Below are 8,038 nucleotides of genomic sequence, written 5' to 3' on the forward strand. Positions count from 1 at the left end.
GGATTGAAGATCAATAGATAAAAGTTCCTTTTATTTCTAAACCTTAGCAATGAACAATACAAAAAGGAAGTTAAGAAAGCAGTGCTATTTACAGTAGCATCTAAGACAATAAAACACCTACAAATAAATTTAACCAAGGAGGTGCAGGACTGTACGCTGATAAGTGCAAAATGTTGCTGAAAGAAACTAAGTAAGACCTAAACAAATGGAAAGATCCTGTATTCATGGATTGGAAGATTTAATGTTGTTAAAATAGCAATATTCCCCAAAGAAGTCTACAAATTTAGTGCAATGCCTATTAAAATCTCAATGCACTTTTTTGCAGAAATAGGGAAGTCAATGCTTAGTTAATAATGGAATTGAAAGGGACTTTGAATAGCCGAAACAATTTTGAAAAAGAAGAGAAAATTGGACTCACATTTCCTTCCCTGTTCCAAAGCTTACATTAGTAAAAAGCTACATTAATAAAACATGTGGTATTGCCATAAGGACAGACATAATTGACCAATGGAATAGACTTGAGAGTCCAGAAATAAATCCATATATCTATGGGCAATTGATTTTTGACCGTGGTGCCAAAGACCATTCCATGGGGGAAAGAATAATCCCTTCTACAAATGGTGCTGTGAAAACTGGATATCTACACGTAAAAGAACGAGGCTGGACCTCTATTTCACACTGTATACTAAGTAATTTAATAAAATGGAACAAAGACCTTAATTTGAGAGCTAAAATTAAAATTCTTAGAGGAACACAAGGACATATTTCTATGACCTTAAATTTGGCAATTATTTCTTAAATATGGCACCAAAAACACCAGCAACAAGATGAAAATTAGATAAATAGGATTTAATCAAAATGTATAACATTTGTGCTTTTTCTAGAGATACTATCATAAAGGGCTATTTGGTTGGAGCATCATCCCATAAACCAAAAGGTTGTGGGTTTGATTCCCAGTCATGGCACATACCTAGGTTGCAGATTTGATCCTCAGTCAGGGAATGTATGGGAGGCAACCAATCAATATTTCACATCTCTCTCTCTCTGTCTCTAAAATCCTATATAATAAAAGGCTAATATGCAAATTATCCCCTCCACCAGGAGTTTGACCAGTGGGTAGGGCCAGCCGGCCAACCACCTGTGCCCCCCCCCCCCCCCCCCCGTCCCGATCGGGGCAGGCCGCTGGACCCCACCCATGAATTCGTGCTCTGGGCCTCTGTAAAATGATAATAAAACATATCCTCAGGTGAGGATTAAAACAACAAAAAGTCCATTAATGGTTGTAAATGCTTTTAATGACCTAATGATTTTGAGGACTACGGGTCAAGTATTTTGGAAGATGCCCCTCTATTGCAATTAGTCTATTTTTTCTGCACTGGATTTTGGGAGAAAGATCACAAAAGTAAAGTGATCATATCAAGGTCACTTATTATCAATATAACATGACTGTTGATTGACCTTGGTCATGTGGCAGAAGTAATGTTTCTCAGGTTTCTCCAATGTCAGATTACTCTTTGCCTCCCTTTGGAAGATCACTGTGCACAGCCTACTGTTAAGTAATGGGGAGTGATGCTCTTCTTTTGCTTTTTTATTCTAACTGATTGCCTTGGGGATCCCTATAAATATGTACTGTGGTATTGTGGTTACTTCAGACTCACATCTTCACTACCACCACCCCCCCCCCCCACACACACACACACACATATACACACACTACTTTTTTGCACAAAATAATGCATATGAGATTGCCCCATAATATGAGGGACTTCATTAGGATTTGAATATAAGTTACTTATTTTTTGCTGAGGGATAATGTGGGAGTAAAAACACGTTGCATAATAGGACATTAAGGAAAAGAGTGCTAGTTTGCCCTCTAATACCATTCTCTCATTCCTGGTAACAGTCCTGGGTGCCCAGCTAGTATGTCTCAGTGGTTGAGTGTCAACCTATGAGCCAGGATATCAGTTTGATTCCCAGTCAGGACACATGCCCAGGCTGTTGGCTCAATGCCATTCCCAGTAGGGACCCTGCAGAAAGCAGCCCATCAATGATTCTCTCTCATTGATGTTTCTCTATCTCCCTCTCCTCTCTAAAATCAATAAAAATATGTATTTTAAAGCCCAGTATTTTGCTGGGAAATTATGTTCTTGTTTCTATATCGTGGCAAGAGGTGGCCATGTGATGAAGTTCTGGCCAACGAGATAAAAAGGAAAGTGAATAATTTCTGGGAAAGCTCCTTGGAAGGGAAGGAGGTGAGAGCTCTTTCTGCCTTTCTGTGCTTCCTTTTTTACCTGCTGCCTGGGTGGTATACATATGGATGACTGGAACTCCAGAAGCTATCTTGGACTCTGAGATGACCTTAAAAATAGAACCCTAGCCCACTTTCTCACATGAGAAAAATAAAGGACCTTGCTCATGATAACTTCAGGGTATTGTTGAAGCCCTCAACTACATCTGGACTTCTTGACAGAGAAATAAACTACTTTGTTTAAACTGCTGTTGTTGGGTGGATCTCTATTATTGACATTGGAATGCAGTTCTAACTGACAAAGGCATAGAGAATACATAAAGAGTTGGAGACTGTTTTTGGTGCTTGGGGTCTCCAAAGATCTTACTCAGGACTTGCTTCTTCTAGGAAGCAAACGCTAAATAAGGAGTCACTGAGTCCTTGAGCACACAGGTGGCGTGTTCAAATGGACTTGAAAGCCTTTCTTGAAGGTCTAGATCAGCGGTTCTCAACCTGTGGGTCGAGACCCCTTTGGGGGTCGAACAACCCTTTCACAGGGGTCGCCTAAGACCATCGGAAAACGTATAATTACATATTTTGTGATTAATCACTATGCTTTAATTATGTTCAATTTGTAACAATGAAAATACATCCTGCATATCAGATATTTACATTACGATTCATAACAGTAGCAAAATTACAGTTATGAAGTAGCAACAAAAATAATTTTATGGTTGGGGGTCACCACAACATGAGGAACTGTATTAAAGGGTCACGGCATTAGGAAGGTTGAGAACGACTGGTCTAGATAGTCTAGACTAGAAAAATGACAGGCCAGAAGCAAGGCAGTCAAAGGGAAGCCCTCGGAGGCACTTTTGTAAAGGAAAGCTTAGTAAGACCCTGCTTGGTCAGACAAGGCACATTAAAGATAATTCCAGAGGATTAATGGGAATATTGATAGTAATAGCAATGAGTTGCTAATTTCAAGGATGAGTTGACTACAGTTAGAAATGTTGATTTTCAGGTAATGGAATGCTAGGAAGGCAAAAGAGAGTACAGTCTTTATAGTCCATATTTTGCACATAATTTTTATGGAAGGCTGAAAAATGGCCACCCAAAAGATAACTTCATCCTAAGCCTTGGAACCTGTGAATGTTTCCTTCTATGGCAAAACAAAAAAGGAGAGAGGGTCCTTTAGATGTAATTCAATTAAGGATCTTGATTATCCTGGATTATTTGTGTGGGCCCTAAATACAATCATGCATCCTAGGAAGGGGAGACAGAATGAAGTTTTAGAAGAGAAGGCAATGTGACCATCAGGTCAAAGAATGGTGTCATGCAGCCACAAGCCAAGGAAATCTGACAGCCACTGGGATCTGGAAGAAACAAGAACAGGTTCTTCCCTCGTTCCTCCGGAGGAGTGCAGCCCTGCCAACACTTTGATTTTGGCCGAGTGGTACCAATGTAGCCTCCGGAACTGAAGGAGTTATTGTCTGGAAGTAATGCTGCCAAGAAAGAACAACCCTCCCTTTGAAATGAGCCTTCCTCAGAAGATGAGGAGGAAGAAGGTTGTCTTGTGCAGTATCTTACTTTAATTCTTGAAAGACCCTAGGAGGTAAATTCTAGTATATTTTACAAAATAAGCTAAGGCTTGGATAGATTAGGCAATTTGCTCAACTTCACACATAAGTGGCAGAATAAGGCTTAACTAGGTCAGTGTGATGGAAACCCATGTTCTTACCCACCTCCCCTGAATAGACACTCATTTACTATTAGCATTCAACATTCTGCTATGTGCCACTGGCAACCTCCTGCAAACATCTGTAACCCCACCTGAGGGTTTTCTCGTGGTTCATACTGGATGTGAAGGGAAGGTAGCATCCCCAGGAATAGCCGCCAGCCAGGTATGGATTGGAGTTGGTAAATGGTACCCCAGCTCCTCAGTGCCTTGGGAGGGGCAGCTCTGAGGTGTGTTCAGCATGTCTCCATGTTCTCCATTGTGGCTGAGTCCTAGGTCCCAGCACTATACCTGCCTGAACCTGCACTCTACATTAGTGCCCTTCCCTCCCTGTCCCACTTGACTTCCCTGTTTGTACTTCTTGGCATCCCCTCCCAAGTAACTCCTTGCTCTCACATCTTTTACTCAGGATCTACAAGGGGGAGGACCCAACCTAAGAGGCTTCCTTTATAACATAAAAGTAGGAAAATATGAAACATGCCCCAACAATGACTATACATTTTTTTAGGTTTCTCAGCTATTACTGAATGTCACAAACCAGCACTAATTTTATTGTGACAGCCTATTTTCACATTTCTTCAATTTCAAAGATTGAATTATTTTATAGCAATGTTCAATTACATTTTTATTACGTTTTTAAGAGGAAAACTGGAAGCTTCAGGTTTAGGCTATGTACTAGTAATTTTAGTATGCAAAGGTTGGAAATAAAATCACTACATTAGAGCAATCAACCCTGCCAACATCCGAGCTCTGGCTGGGAGTCAGAGAACAGCACTTAGCATGCAGTGAGAGGGCTCTTGGAATACTACTACCTTCAGAGCACATGCCAAATCAAAATGATTTAAATATCCAAAATATATTGAGACTAAAAACATTTAATGGATCAAAGAATGCCAAACATGGGTACCCTGGACATGCAAACATTTGTTTGCTAAAAGTATTGATTTAAAAGACGATTGTGAAACTTCAACTGGTAAAGATTGGGGGTAAATGGGGCTCATTGCAATAGATAATGTATTCATGAAATAATTTGGAAACTGATTATGTGTGATGAATCCTAATTATAGCTATTTATTGTGGTGAATATTTAGGAAAATCAAGGTCTTAAAAAAGAGACAAGCTTTTACTCTAATTATTTAGGAAGAAAAATAAGTAACCCCAATTTTATTTGGTGTAATTATTTTTTTCATTTGGTTTGCTTATTTCATATTTAGGACCACAGAATATGTCTCATGTCTTTTTTCTCTTTCTTCCTTAAATTTTTCTTAAGTCTCCTTCCCCACCCCACTAGGGAGAAAATGTAAATTGCCATCACTCAAATGAATTCCCTGGCTTCTTCTGAACCTTCACCTCACAGCTGTTGCATGAAATATAATCACTGAAATACTAGCTAAATGAAAATGTCTATCCAAAATGACAGTTTTTGAATAATCTTATGCCAAATAACCTTGTAGGAAAGAAAACAGATTACTAGGTGTATTTTGTTTTATCTATCAATAGCTGATTTTGCCCTGCCAGGTAGCTCAGTTGCTTAAAGCATCGTCCTGATACCCCAAGGTTGTGGGTTCAATTCCAAGTCAGGGCACATACAAGAATAAACTCATGAATGCATAAATAAGTGGAATAACAAATCAATGTTTCTCTCTCCTCTCTCTCTCAAAGATTAATTTTTAATAAAAGCTTTACAAAAACAGCTGATCTGAAAATATACCAAAATGCTAATAGTGGTCAGAAAGAGGGGACAATAGATGGATTTTTTTAAGTTGCTTTGGTAATGAAAATATTTTGTAAATATTTAAAAGTTGCTTTTAAGCTATAATTCTTATTTTAATTATGAAATCTGAAATATCTAAGGACAAAAAAGGTCAGAACGTACTTTCTTGTATATAAAGTGAAAAATTATGTCTTATATTTTTGTATTGTCCCTCAACTGTCTTTTGCAAGTATTTTTCAAAACAAGTTGTTAAATGATGAACAGAGTGAATCCAGAGACATGGAAGCATGGAACAGAGTGCAGAATCTCGGAGGGAAGGCGGGGGAGGGTGGGTGGTGGGAGATAATCAACCAAAGACCTTGTATGCATATATGCATAACCCATGGACACAGACAATAGGGTGGTGAAAACCTGGGGCAGGACAAGTAACTGGGCAGACTGGAGGGGGTCAATGGGAGAAAGGGGGAAATATATAATACTTTCAACAATAAAGATTTTTAAAAAATACTTGTCTAGGAATATATCCTAAGAAATCAGAAACACCAATCATAGAGGATACATGCACCCCTATGTTCATAGCAGCACAATTTACAATAGCTAAGATTTGGAAACAGACTAAGTGCCCATCAGCAGATGAGTGGGTTAAAAAACTGGTACATCCTACACAAGGGAATACTATGCTGCTGTAAAAAATAAGGAACTCTTACCATTGCAACAGCATGGATGGACCTGGAGAGCATTATGCTAAGCGAAATAAGCCAGCCAGAGAAAGATAAATATCACATGATCTCACTCATTTGTGGAATATAATGAACAACATAAACTGATGAACAAAAATAGATCCATAGACATAGAAGCATCAAACAGACCATCCAACTTTAGAGGGAAGGCAGGGGAGTCGGGGATGGGAGGTAAGAGATCAACCAAAGGACTTGTATACATGCATTTAAGCATAACCCTGGACATAGTACTGGGGTGAGGGCATGTGCTGGGGGGTGGGAACGTCTGGGGAAATGTCAATGGGGGGAAAGGAGACATATGGGATACTTTAAACAATAAAGAATTTTTTTAAAATATTAAAACGTCTGAAAATGTATCTGATCAAAAAGGTATCTAACTTTTGGGTACATGCATTACATAAACCTAGCATTGTATCATCTTCCTGGCTCTAAGCTATGACCCAGGAGAGAGAGGAACATGGAAGGTGGAGGTAGCTTACAAATTACAAATTAACTTAATGAGAAATCCAAGCAAATTGGTCTATATTTTCCATTTATAACATTCACAATTAAAATGAGATAATAGGAGTTCAATTGCATTAAAAATGACAAGACACAACACTAATATGTTATTTTGGGGGTATTTTAATTGTAGTTCTGAGGACAAGAACTAACTGCGTTGTCCTGTAATTTATACTTGCTGAATTTCTGTATACATGTGCATACTATTACTGAGGTCCTACTGTATGCAAGGCATTAGGAGAGATAAAAATAAGAATGAGGTATGGTCCCTGTCCCCCTAGAAATGCACAGTACAGTAAAATTACATGTCACTGCACCTAAATTGTCTCAGACCTCAGTAAAGAATTTAGGTTTGTCTTTATCATCGAAGGCACAGAAGGATGATAGCAATGTTCACTGGAGGCTTCACTGTGTGGTGGGCAAGGGGGCCTGTGGAGTCAGCCTAGGTTTCAATCTTGTTGAACATGTTCTCCACAAAAGATGCCTTTTGCCCAGCCGGGGTGGGTCAGTGGTTGAGCACCCGCCTATGACCAGGAGGCCATGGTTCGACTCCTGGCAGAGCACATGCCTGGGTTGTGGACTCAATTCCCAGTGTATGGCATGCAGGAGGCAGCCAATCAATGATCCTCTCTCATCACTGATGTTTCTCTCTCCCTCTCCCTTCCTCTCTGAAATCATTCACACCAGTGAATGTTTTCCAGTCCTGTGCACACTGTAGCCTGGCTAATGCTGCATAAAAGTGCAGAGAATCAGCATAAAAGTGAAGTCTACAAGGTTACTAACAAAAGTGTCACCAGCTGTTGGTCAAATGCAGATTCACCCCCTTATCCCAGGCCTACTGAATTCAACTCCCCTGGGAGCAGGGTCTGAGAATCTACATTTTAAACAATTTCCACGCACATTATTTTAGAACTGTTGCTCTAGACTCCTCTGCTAAGACTGAAACACAACGAAGCATTGCATTATTTCACTCTGGTATCTCTTTCTCCTTGGGTGGGCCAATAGGCTTATTTGTATGGTGAGATTTCAGGTCAAAAAAGATACATTGACACCTTTTTTTTTTTTTTTTTCAGATGTAGTGTTGACATAGCCATTTCTTATGGAAATAAAGTATGTAC

The 8,038-nt window shown here is 39.4% G+C and overlaps 1 protein-coding gene across 1 annotated transcript in view; it reads left to right on the forward strand.

Moving 5' to 3' along the window:
• Positions 1–8,038, forward strand: part of ATAD2 (ATPase family AAA domain containing 2) — an 81,485-nt gene extending 73,447 nt beyond the window's left edge. The window contains exon 30 of the mRNA XM_070392030.1: positions 7,994–8,038. The gene's annotated coding sequence lies outside the window, so the exon portion shown is untranslated. The remainder of the gene's footprint in view (positions 1–7,993) is intronic.

Source organism: Myotis yumanensis, unplaced genomic scaffold, assembly GCF_028538775.1.
Source record: "Myotis yumanensis isolate MYYU_CA2020_CCGP unplaced genomic scaffold, mMyoYum1.0.hap1 SCAF_15, whole genome shotgun sequence".
In the NCBI taxonomy this organism is placed as follows: Eukaryota; Metazoa; Chordata; class Mammalia; order Chiroptera; family Vespertilionidae; genus Myotis; species Myotis yumanensis.